Consider the following 12,397-nt stretch of genomic DNA (forward strand, 5'->3'; position numbering starts at 1 on the left):
AGCAATGCTGCCCACCCGCTCTTTGAGGAAATTCCTGTCCTGCTCTGAGCCTTGGGTTCCCCAGACAAAAACATTGTCTCTCTTTGTTCCTGCCTAGTGACACCATCAGAGACTTGAGGGAGTGCGGATGGTCCAGGAGAGGTCAGTGGAAGAAAAATTCAGGAGCTCTGGAGGTTAGCCCTGCGTTGTCAGTGTTTGTGTTCAGAATGATGACTCAAGTCGTCCAGAGAAGAGGATGGCATTCTCTCCATCTTCTCTATACTGGGACAAAAATAATTAGAACAAAATATTAACTATAATGAAAAAATCTATGAAAATATGTTAGGTTTCATTTTTAATTTTAGAACAAAATTATTTTGGTTTTTAAGTGTAGATAAAGTTTGGTTCTGGAAGATTTAATTGTGCAGAATCCCTCTCAGGATTCTAAAATGTAGTCACTACAATGAATAAATGAGCACAAGCTTCTCCTGTCATTACTTCTAGGCAACTCACTGCTATTATTGTAAATAACAATTGCTGCCATACACAGAGGCAGTGAAGGCCTAGAGGCTGTGGCAAGCCACCTAATATCTGCTGGAAGTGATGCTAGGCTATTACTTTTCCCAGAAGTGCTGAGGCCGCAGAGTTGAGGCTCCTTGCCCACCACCCTCCAGGTAGATCTGTGGCCTCCAGAGCCAGGCCCAGTGCGTGGGAGTCAGGCCAGTGCTCCTGCTGGTACCCTGGACCCAATTGCTGGTGTTTCTCAGCACCTCCCATAACTCCGGACACTCCTGTCACTTTTGATGAACTTCACCTTTCCAGCATGATGCCTGTGTTCCATCTCAGGAAGTATTCTCAAGAAGAGACAGCGTCGGGGGAAGCACGTTGGGAGAGTGCTGAAGGACTAGTCTTATATGCTCTGTGCCTGAAAAAAAAAAGAAAGATGGGAGTCCTCAGCCTCCCAAGACTTGGGGAGCCTCTGCTTTACCACAACTACTTTCGTCCCATCACAGAATTAGGGTCTTTCTGTCTCCAAAGGCTGGACTATGAAAGTGCCTTCTGATGACTTTCTGCAGAGTTTGTGCTATTCAATGTAGCTCCTGAAGACTGCTTGGTCTAAGGAGGAGAAAGGGTGGGAAAGAAACTAACACTGGGAACGATTAAAACCTAGAGGGATGGGATGGGGAGGGAGATAGGAGGAGGGTTCAAGAGCAAGGGGACATTTGTACACCTATGGCTGATTCATGTTGATGTTTGACAGAACACAACAAAACTCTGAAAATAAGTTATCCTTAAAAAAAGAAAAACCAAGGATGATGTCGCCATTCATTTCTCCCTCCATCCTTCCTTGCCCTTTCTTCCCTGACATGTGTGTGTCTGTATGTGTGTTTCTATAGAAAATTAAGATCTGAAATAGACACACCCCAGAAGATGCTCACAGACTCAAATCCATGAAGCAGAGAAAAATAAACGCATGACACTAACAAGGTGGAAGTCAAGAAGAGTGGTCCAGGTAACATGTGGTAGAGGACAAGAAGAATCAGTATCTACTGGAATCGTGGGAGGGGGCACTTGAGCTGAAATGATGAGCAGGGGACAAAAGGAGAGAGGAGCCACAGGATAGTATAATATGACGTCTGAGCAGCGATTCTAGCAAAGGCTCCCTGAGAGGAGCAGCTCACCTAACCTGAGCTGTAACTCTGAGGAGTGGATTACTGCCACGATCCACATTCCAGGGATAAAAGAGCTGAGCTTCCTGCCCATGGCAATCTGCCCAAGGTCACAAAATGCACATAGAGCTGCCAGAGCAGGTACAGACTTGAGCAGTGTGACCCGGACTCCTAATCACCCTGCTGCAGTGTCCAGGTTGAGATCCTGGGTGAGGGGAAGGATGAATCAGGACTCAGGAGGGCAGGGATAGATCAGCCAGGGTCAAATCTCCAGGGCCCTGGAGAAAGCCCAGCCCTCTCCTCATTGGCTGGTTTGCCTGAGGCTGATCCACCTCCTCTGTTTATGGCTTAGCCCCATCCGGCTGTCAGCATCCGAGAGCAGATGCTCAGTTAATCCTTGGGATTAGCTCCAGATCATGGAGAATAATCAGCAGTCGGCCAAGGCGCATGCACACTCTTGCATATCCAGTTTCCTAAATGCAATGCTGATACCTAGTTCTATCCCCAGATTTTGCTCTGTAATACACAAACGAAGCAAAAAGCTGAGACAAGCCTGCCAAAGTTCTAGCCGTCATAACTGACAAAGGAGAGATTGTCTTGTTATTTGGGAAATGTTTTTAAATCCTTAAATGAGTGACTGAATATGAATGTCTGTGTGTGAGAGGAAGGGAGGGATAAAGAGAGACAGACAGAAGAGAGGAAGGAGAAATTGTTCTAAACTTAATAATGCAATATACTCTAATTTGATGCATGGAATATACATATCTATACACACATTCATACTATCTTTGAGTAGGAAAAGAAATACCTTGCCTTCTAATGACCAATAAAAAGAATGCGCTAGAGACCATTAGATGCAGAGGGTCAGTAAAAAGTTGCATGACTCAGGGCAAGGGAATCTCAACTTGGTCCTCATCTTGAAGATGGGTGGAGGGGTGGTTACACTTCCTGTTTCCTAGGTTCATGGGGAAAAGATCCATGTGTAAGTACTTTAGAAAGTTGAAAATGCCAAATATATGAAAGTGATAATTATTAGTAATCACCATCATCATAATTTAATACTGAAGATGACAGGCAGAGGTGGGGAAGAAGTAGATTCCATTATAATTATCTGGAAGACACAGCCAAAAGCACATTTAAGCCAGATTTCCCACCTACCACTTTTCCTACTTTTGTACTTTCTGTTCTAAATCCCAGAGATTAATTAGGGAGCATGGCTGTTTGCTATTGTAAGATGATTGCTGGCATAAAAGATATAAGTTAAGAAGGCCCTTTTCCCCTATATTTGGTGAACTACCTCTAGCCTGATGTAAAGACTCAAATCTGCCTTATTCTTCATAGAACACGAATGTCTTGCAGGGTATGGTGCTGGATCATCCTCACCCCTCACTCAACAGTCATTCATATTTGGTGGGCTCTTGATGACTACCCTGTCTTCTCTGTGAAGCGACCTTGGTCTGGGGATTGATTTGTGCTAGTCAAATATGGAAGCACTAAAATCAAGCAAGCTTACCTTTAAGGTACCTTTGGGGCTACCCACCCACCCCAGTTAAAGTGCAATACCCAGCAAATTGTCTCTTCCTTCCAGGAATAGATCTCGGTTCCCATATGCCACACTGAGCTACTTAAACGTTTCCTTTTATTAGAAGAAAGAAGAAACAGTACTAAGTTGTATCTGTCTCTTGTGATCCCATGAACTGTAGCCTGCCAGGCTCCTTTGCCCATGGGATTCTCCAGGCAAGAGTGGGTTGCCATTTCTTTCTCCAGGGGAATGTCCCAACCCAGGAATTGAACCCAGGTCTCCCACATTGTGGGCAGATGCTTTATCAACTGAGCTACAGGGGAAGCCCCTATAAGCTAAGTCAATAGCTCAGCTGGTAAAGAATCTGCCTGCAATGCAGGAGACCCTGGTTTGATTCCTGGGTCAGGAAGATCCTCTGAAGAAAGGATAGGCTACCCAGTCCAGTACTCTTGGGCTTCTCTTGTGGCTCAGCTGGTAAAGAATCCACCTGCAATACGAAAGACCTGGGTTCGATCCCTGGGTTGGGAAGATCCCCTGAAGAAGGGAAAGGCTGCCCACTCCAGTATTCTGGCCTGGAGAATGAGCATTCCAGCCTGGAGAACTCCATGGACTGTACAGAGGGTCCAAAGTGTGCCAAAGAGTCGGACACGACTGAGCGACTTTCACTTTCTTTCACTTCCCCTATGCCATCTGCCCTTTTATACAGCGTTCATTTATCTCCCGCCCCCTTCACTCTGGGAAGCCCATCTCCAAATCCCTGTCTTTCCCTGCTCCACCTGCTCGTCTTCTTTTTCTAAAGGTTGGGACAGAAAAATCACTAATGAAGTCTTGGGTTTTTTCCATTTCCCGGTCTCCTCCCTTGTCTTCACTGCATCCTAAGACTTCTTTTCTCAGATAGTTTTGTATGTTTTCTGATGTTTTTAATCAATGTAATTGTAACTTAAAAAGTAAAGTTAGATCTTGTAAGGGATCACACGATGCAGGAGCATGATGTTTAGATTCAGATTATGTAAACTCTCAATAATGAGACAGTTGATGTACAGCCCTCTGTCTCAAAAAAATTTATATAACTGTGCCTTGACTTCTAACAGGAAGAACAATTCTCAGAGCTTTCTGAGATGCTTTTCTTGGGTTGCAATCCTCAAAATTGACTCAAATAAAATTTTACATTCAGCAACTATGCTCCAATTTAAAAAAAAAAAGAGTTTTAAAAATATTTCCAAAAATGAAGTTAGAGTTCTGTACATCATTCTGCTTTCTTTCTTCTTTTCTCTTTCCCTCGGTGCAACACTGCACCTGCTCAGCACCTGCTCAGCACCTGCTCAGTGATATTGGGCACTCCTGGGGAAAAGAAGGAAGTAGGGGGCAAGCCCCTGGTGTTTCTAGACCCTGTGGTCCTGGAGAGGCAAGAGGGGATAATTGTGGCAGTGGTCACTCCTCAGCTCCTCCCTTCCTGCTGCCTCCTCACCCCAGGGCCTTGTATGGGAGCGAGGCTTCTCCAAGACCACAGCTGACCATACACTGTTAAAGGAGCAGCTATCCTTGGGTTCCAAGGTGGCAGGTAACCTTTGATTTCTTCTACATTACTATATTTTCCAGATGTTCTACATAAAACCTGTGTGGTTTCTAAAAACTTCAAGTATACATTTTAAAACTTCCCTTGACAAATATCTCCCATATTTACAGTGTCATTTCTCCTCCCTTCATAGCTAAACTCGATTCAAAAGGACGTGTGTCTCTTTCCTCACCCTATGTTAATTCTTTTTAAAGTAATGATTTCATACCTGGTAAACCTTCTTTGACTATTATTTAACGCCTTTACGTTCAGTCGCTCAGTCGTGTCCGACTCTTTGCGACCCCATGAATCGCAGCACGCCAGGCCTCTCTGTTAAGTCGCTTCAGTCATGTCTGACTCTTTGTGATCCTATGGACCCTAGCCCATCAGATTCCTCTGTCTGTGGAATTCTCCAGGCAGGAATACTGGAGTGGGTTGCCATTGCCTTCTCCAGGAGATCTTCCCGACCAAGGGATTGAACCTGCGTCTATTACATCCCCTGCATCGGCAGGCAGGTTCTTTTCAACTAGCGACACCTGGGAAGCCCGTATAGACCAATATTAATGTTTCTGGGACTAATTTCCTTTCTCTGCGTTCTCTTGTAGTCTTCATCCATGCTTTTGCGTCTAATTTTTCTTTCCTCACCATCTTGTTTGGGTGAGTCTATTAGATTTATCAACTCAACATGAAAACCATTCATTTAAATGTTGGATGTGAAGCCATTTATTAAGATTGGAGTAACGTGTATCTTGCCCTACTCTCATCCTTATTTTAAGTTTTCTCTTGTTTTGGCTTTCTTGCTGCTGCTTCAGTATTTGTGTCCTTGACTCTGCAATACAGATTATCTGCTTATACATCCTGTGGTAACTTGTGATTAAAAATCATGGGTTTTAGTTCTAATAGTTTGCCGAATATGCATCTGCATTTCTCTCTAATTATAAAAATTGAGATCAGATCAATACATTTTAAGCTCATTCCCACCATTTCCACAACATCTTTTTTTTTTTCCTGCAGGAATTATATCCTGGCTTTTGTAACTTGAGTCTCTGTGCATTCTTACTGCTAGGGTTTTCTGGTCTCAGCTCTCAAGCGTAGTGTCCCCTTCTCCTGATGTGTGGATGCCAGGGTCTTTGATGTCTATTACAGGATGTGTTTACTGCTATCATAACAAGCAACAAACTGAAGTCTCCGTGTTTAACTGGGAAGACACAAGGCATTTTGTTGGAACAGGAATGAGACGGAGGGGAGAAATAGCTTCTTCCCGTGATCTGACCCCCGGCCAGGTCCTGGTCACCTGGCTGAGGGAAGAGGAGAGGTGGCTGCAGGATCTAAGGAAAAGCCTAGGATTGTCTGCCTTTGGGCTTAATGTAACCCAGAACCAGGGGAGACCTTCCTACCTCTGAGTAGGCCCTGTCTCAGGTCTGTCTCTCCAAAGCCTGAAGCACAGGAACATCCAGACACTGACTTTTGAAGCTAGCGTCCCCCTACCGTGGGTGGGACACTGGGTGAGCACACATCAAAAGACACTAAAGCAGGGCGGACCCGGGGGGGAGGAGCCGCTTGGTACCCCGACATTTCTGCCAGCCCAGGAATCACTTCACAGGGACTCTCAGAAATAACTAGTGGCATTTACAGGGATGTCTGAGCTTGTTGTGTGTGCAGGAAGGGCTGTTGAGTCAGGAAGTTTGGGGCTGCATAGTTCATGATTTAATCAATGGGCTAAATGTCTTCTAAGCTGTTCATGTTTTTCATATTTCAAAGAATTTTCTAGTGGTACTACTTCTTCAGTTATTTAAGGCACTGTCTTTTATCCAATTATTGGCTTTAAATACACACAAACACACTCATACATACATACACATATTCTTAGCAGGCTGAGTCTAAAGTCTTCTGCCCCAAGGCTGTGATGATTTAATCATGTCAACCCACCCCCCCACCGCACACACACTTACATACATACACTGATGTGCACACACACACACACACACATCCAGGAATGGTTCCCATACCCTATATGTTGCTCTACACACCCTGGACTCTTGCTTTCCTCCAGCCTTCTTCTAGCCACCTGTGTTCTGGCTTCCTGAGTCTGCTGTGGTCAGTGTGCCTGGGACCTCATTCAGGACACTGCTTCTAGTTGGCAAGGCTTACCCACACTTGGTGGTAACACTTTGGGGCTCCGTCGTCTCTGAAACTTCTGTGGTTATCCTCCAGCCCCATTCCTGGCACACTGCCGCAGCTAACACTTCCTATGGTTTTGCTTTATATCTTTGTCTTCTACTGCATTATTTCACCTTTGAGAACGCAAGAAGAAAAGTCAATATTATTTTTGTTTACATCCCCAGAACCTAGGAAAGGTTCTGCAGTATAGAAGAGATGGTAAATCTATGTTTATGAAATGAATGGAGAAGTGAATAAAAGAAAGGCTAAGACAGAAATGCAGAAGAAACAGGAGGTCCAGCAGAGGAAAGAGGGTTTTGGTCTGTGGGCAGTAGAGAGCCACTGAGAAGATCTGACAGAGCAAATCTTCTGAACATTCTGAATAAGGCACCGATGAAGGGCGATCTACTGGGCCCTGTGTGCCCTTACCTCAAATGAACTTGACTCATGGAAATGGCACCCTGCAAAACAAGCATTTAGGTAACATCTCTTCTCTGCGGTATCCAGAGAGATTATGCCAGTTAGAGGGATAGAAACAAAATGGAAATCACAGACTCGTGGATGATGGAGACCTTTTTCTGCTGTAATCATAGAGGTCACGGTCTCAGGAGTTGTGTCTAACTGAATAGGAAATTCAAAATATAATACTAGAAACCAGAAAAAAATCTTCCAAGAACCCTTTATTTCCACTCCAGTTTTTTTCCTATAATTACCAATAACCAGCTATTAGACTTCAAGGACAAAAATAACTCTTAAAGCCCCAGATAGAGATGCCAAACTAGTCTTTTTCACACTGGAAGCATTTAGGGAAGATGATTCCTTCAGGCCTTGAGGGTCTGTAATTGTCAGCATCCCTCCAGCCCATGGAGCCATGCAGGTGGGGGGTCTTCACCCTGTGATTATGTCTTGCCTTGGAGCTGTATTCTGACACCTCTGTGGCTGTCAGTTCTGGGCGAGGTTCACCCGGGGAGAAGGAAGTGGGTAGTTGAATGCAGGGGCCATCCAGGAGGAGGGAGGGTTTAGCATGGGGATGAACGTGAAGGAAACCTACATGGCTGATGCTATGTGGTGGCAGATTTTAAAAAGCCTGGGGGGACGACCGAGAGGGAAGGCCGAGGGGCAACCCCCAAGGAGAAGTCCAAACCGTCCCCACTTCGAGCACCCCAAAAATCAGCATATTTGCAAGCTGTTAAGAACTGCAGCTCTCCCTCTGCCAGGAAGACTAGCTCTGGGAGCAGCTGACCTCCCCACCACTGCCCCTTAAAAAGAGGCAAACCCCTTCCCACATGCTGCTACCATGTCATCTTCTTCCCATGATGTGCAGTTTTCGTCTCCAGCCCAACAAGGACACATCTTGTTCAGTGGAGATGTGCTAATTGTCTAATTAAAGGATTAAGTTGTATCAGGGTCATTTGAATCAAAAAGGTGGCAAAATGTGAAGCAAGCGACAAGAGGCCACATGGCAGGCAAGGACAGCAGTGGTTTGAGCACAAGGGCATCTCTGGTCTTTTATTCTGAAATTGGCACCACAGCTGGGGTGGCTTCAGAAGTGCCCTTAGTATCTGTGATACTCCTGCTTTCTGACAGGCTTGGCAGCCCAAGAACTGTTCTTCCAACACAGTTAGGAGGCAGTGAGCACAAAGACTTGCAGTCCCCTCCTTGGAAGTACATTCGGGTTCCCTGTGTGATGTGATTGCTAGAAGGAGAGAATAGAAATTTCCACCAAGCAGCTACCAGTTTGAAGAAGGAAATGGGATTCTCAGTGTGAGGCAGAGTTGAGACATCCAGACTTTGAGGATGAAGACTTAGGGAAGACAAGGAAAGCAGATTACTTCTTGGGAGCCAGGTTGGGGTCTTCAGCCTGGACCAGAGGGGTTTTGTAGAGAGCCCCAACCATCTACACTCTCTGGTCTGCAAAGTCACTGCTTCCTTTAATATCCTGGCCACAAAGAACCAGCCAGAAACAAGGAGACCTGGAGGACAGAGGTTTGCAGCCAGGGCCTCTGGGAGCAGGAACCCTCCTCAAATTATGCAAATTCCCTGGGCTGGGCAAGGCTTAAACAGCAGCAGTAAGAACTGCAATCAACAGAATGCTCTTCATTCATTAGTGCACCAGTGAAGGGCTGAAAAGACAGCATTTGACGACAGCTTGTTGAATCTGGAGAAGTTGTTTTGTAGGGTCCAATGTGCAGAAACACTAATCGCTGGTGTCCTCCCTTAGGGTCTGAGGCTCTTTCTTCGGTGCTCCCCCTTACCATTCCTCCAGAGGAGGCAGTAGGACAGCCATGGCAGGAGTCTCAGGGCCTGGGTGCCTGTTCAAATCCATTTTTCATAAATAGTTGATTTAAAATGTTGTTCCAGTTTCAAGTGCATAGCAAAGTGATTCACATTATATCTATATTCTTTTTCAGAGTCATTTTTCTTGTAGGTTATTACAAAATATTGAGTATAGCTCCCTGTGGTATATAGTAGGTCCTTCTTGACTGTCTATTTATATATAGTAATGTGTTGTCCCAACTCCTAATGTATCCCTTCCCTCTTTTCTCCTTTGATAACCATAAGTTTGCTTTACATGTCTGTGGGTCTATTTCTGTTTTGTATATAAATTCATTCTTATCATTTTTTTTAGGTTCCACCTATGACATCATATGATATTTATCTTTCCTTATCTGGCTTACTTCACTAATGAATCTCTAGTTCCATCCATGTTGCTACAAATGGCATTATTTCATTCATTTTATGGTTGAGCAATATTCTATTGTATATATATACCACATCTTCTTTCTCCTTTTATTTCAATCAGGTCCTGAGCTGTGAGTAGGCAGAGGGAAAAGAGGAAGAGAAGCTTCATGGAACTCCTGGGTCACTGCCAGGAGCAAGATGGAGACTGGATAGTAGAGGGCAGGATAGGAATGAGGCCACCTGGTTGGACTTGAACTCTCGCTAAAACAGAGGTGGTGCTACAAAGGGTTCTTGGCTGTAGGAACACCTCCTTTCCTCATATCTTCTTGCTCTGGAATAGCAGATCTCCCCCTTTCAAACATTATTAACAAGAATAACTTTATCTTTTATTCATGCATTAATTTATTTGAAGTGAAGTGAAGTCGCTCAGTCATGTCCAACTCTTTGCAACCCCATGGACTGTAGCCTACCAGGCTCCTCCATCCCTGGGATTCTCCAAGCAGGAATACTGGAGTGGGTTGCCATTTCCTTCTCCAAGAGATCTTCCCAACCCAGGGATCGAACCCAGGGGTCTCCGGTATTGCAGGCAGGTGCTTTACCATCTGAGCCACCGGGGAATGATGGACACTGGCTGCAAAGGTGAACAGAAGGGGATTGGCTAACCAAGAATGCTGTTCAATGTCTGCAACCTACACCAACTTCTACATCAGGCCATCAGGAAGCACCAGGCAGAAAGATCTGATGTATGCCATCAGAAATGAAAAATAACTGCAGGACCCTCTGCCTGAAGAGCTTGGAGAGTATTTCCAAAAGGAAATGAAAGTTGAAATGGATCATGAAGTATGTGTAGGAATTTTCCAGGTCGAGAATGCAGAAACATAGAAATGCAAAGAGGCAGGAAAGAATCCTAAGTGATTTGGCAAAATGAAAAGTCTAATGAGGTTCAACACGTAGTGCTGGGAACAATAGTGGGGAATGTGGACCATAGGACAATAACAAGGCACATCTCCATGAAGAGGAATAAGAGAAGTGGCATGGAAAGATAGGAAGCCACATCTCAATGTGAAGGAGAAGAGACTATGGCAGGGAAATATGCAGTACAAAAGTTTTCAGTATTAAATTGATGTGAACAGATTGGGTCATAAGTATCTATTGAGCATCCATGGTGCCAGATGCTATACAGAGTATGAGACTGTGGATAAAAATAGGATTTAATCCTAGTGCAGGAGGAACTCACTATCAAGTGAGAAAGATATGCAAAGAATCAGATGTATCAGCATATTGTGATGCAAGAACAAATTAACTGGAATACTTCAAAAATCCTTATTCAATTGTATATATTTTTTCAATTTCTTCTCTTAAAGAGGATCCCTCAAATTATGAGCTTCAGACTACAAAATTCAGGTCCATTGCACATGTGCTGAGTAATAGGATAACAATATAATCATAAAGGATATGTATACAACCTTGATTTGGTTTGAGAGCGGGTCAGAGAAGCTGTTCCAACAAGCCAATACTTGTTCTAACTAAGCCGTCCTGATAATTCATTAAGAAAAAGACATCCTCCTAGGTATAAGTTGATATTTTATTGTGGCTTTGACTTGCATTTAGCAAATGATTATTGATGTCGAGCATACTTTTTGATCATTTTTAAATCATCTTTAGAAAAATATCTATTAATGTCTTTGGTCCATTTTAAATCAGGTTATTAGGGTTATTATTATTAATTTTTTTTCTTGCTATTGAGTAGAATGAGGAAGTGGAGAAGGCAATGGCACCCCACTCCAGTGTTCTTGCCTGGAAAATCCCAGAGGCAGTGGACCCCCGTCTACAGGGTCGCACAGAGTCAGACACGACTAAAGCAACGCAGCAGCAGCAGAAAGAGAAAGGGAAAGGAAAGTCGTTCAGTCATGTTCAACTCTTCGCGACCCCGTGGAACGCAGCCTACAAGGGGCATCCCAGGCAAGAGTACTGGAGGAGGGTGCCATGACCTTCTCCAACTGAGTAGAAGGAGCTCTATATATGTTGCTCATCAGATTATGGTTTGCAAATACTTTTTCCCCATTCCACAGGGTGCCTCTTCAGTCTGTTGATTAAATAGTCCAATTTCAGTCTTCTGCTTGTTTCCCAACATCATTTGTTGACAAGACTATCATTTCTCCACTGTGTATTCTTGGCACCCCTAGCAAAGGTCAGTTGACCATATGCATGTATTTCTAGGCTTTCTATTCTGTTCCATTGGCCTACAATCATTAAAGTGAAAAAGGAGAGCGAAAAATTTGGCTTAAAGCTCAACATTCAGAAAACGAAGATCATGGCATCTGGTCCCATCACTTCATGGGAAATAGATGGGGAAACAGTGGAAACAGTGTCAGACTTTATTTTGGGGGGCTCCAAAATCACTGCAGATGGTGATTGCAGCCATGAAATTAAAGGACGTTTACTCCTTGGAAGGAAAGTTGTGACCAACCTAGACAGCATATTAAAAAGCAGAGACATTACTTTGCCAACAAAGGTCCATCTAGTCAAGACTACGGTTTTTCCAGTAGTCACGTATGGATGCGAGAGTTGGACTATAAAGAAAGCTGAGTGCTGAAGAATTGATGCTTTTGAACTGTGGTGTTGGAGAAGACTCTTGAGAGTCCCTTGGACTGCAAGGAGATCCAACCAGTCCATCCTAAAGGAGATCAGTCCTGGGTGTTCATCAGAAGGACTGATGTTGAAGCTGACACTCCATTACTTTGGCTACCTGATGCAAAGGGCTGACTCATCTGAAAAAACCCTGATGCTGGGAAAGATTGAGGTCAGGAGGAAAAGGGAACGACAGAG

This window comes from Capra hircus, chromosome 24, assembly GCF_001704415.2.
Source record: "Capra hircus breed San Clemente chromosome 24, ASM170441v1, whole genome shotgun sequence".
Taxonomy (NCBI): domain Eukaryota; kingdom Metazoa; phylum Chordata; class Mammalia; order Artiodactyla; family Bovidae; genus Capra; species Capra hircus.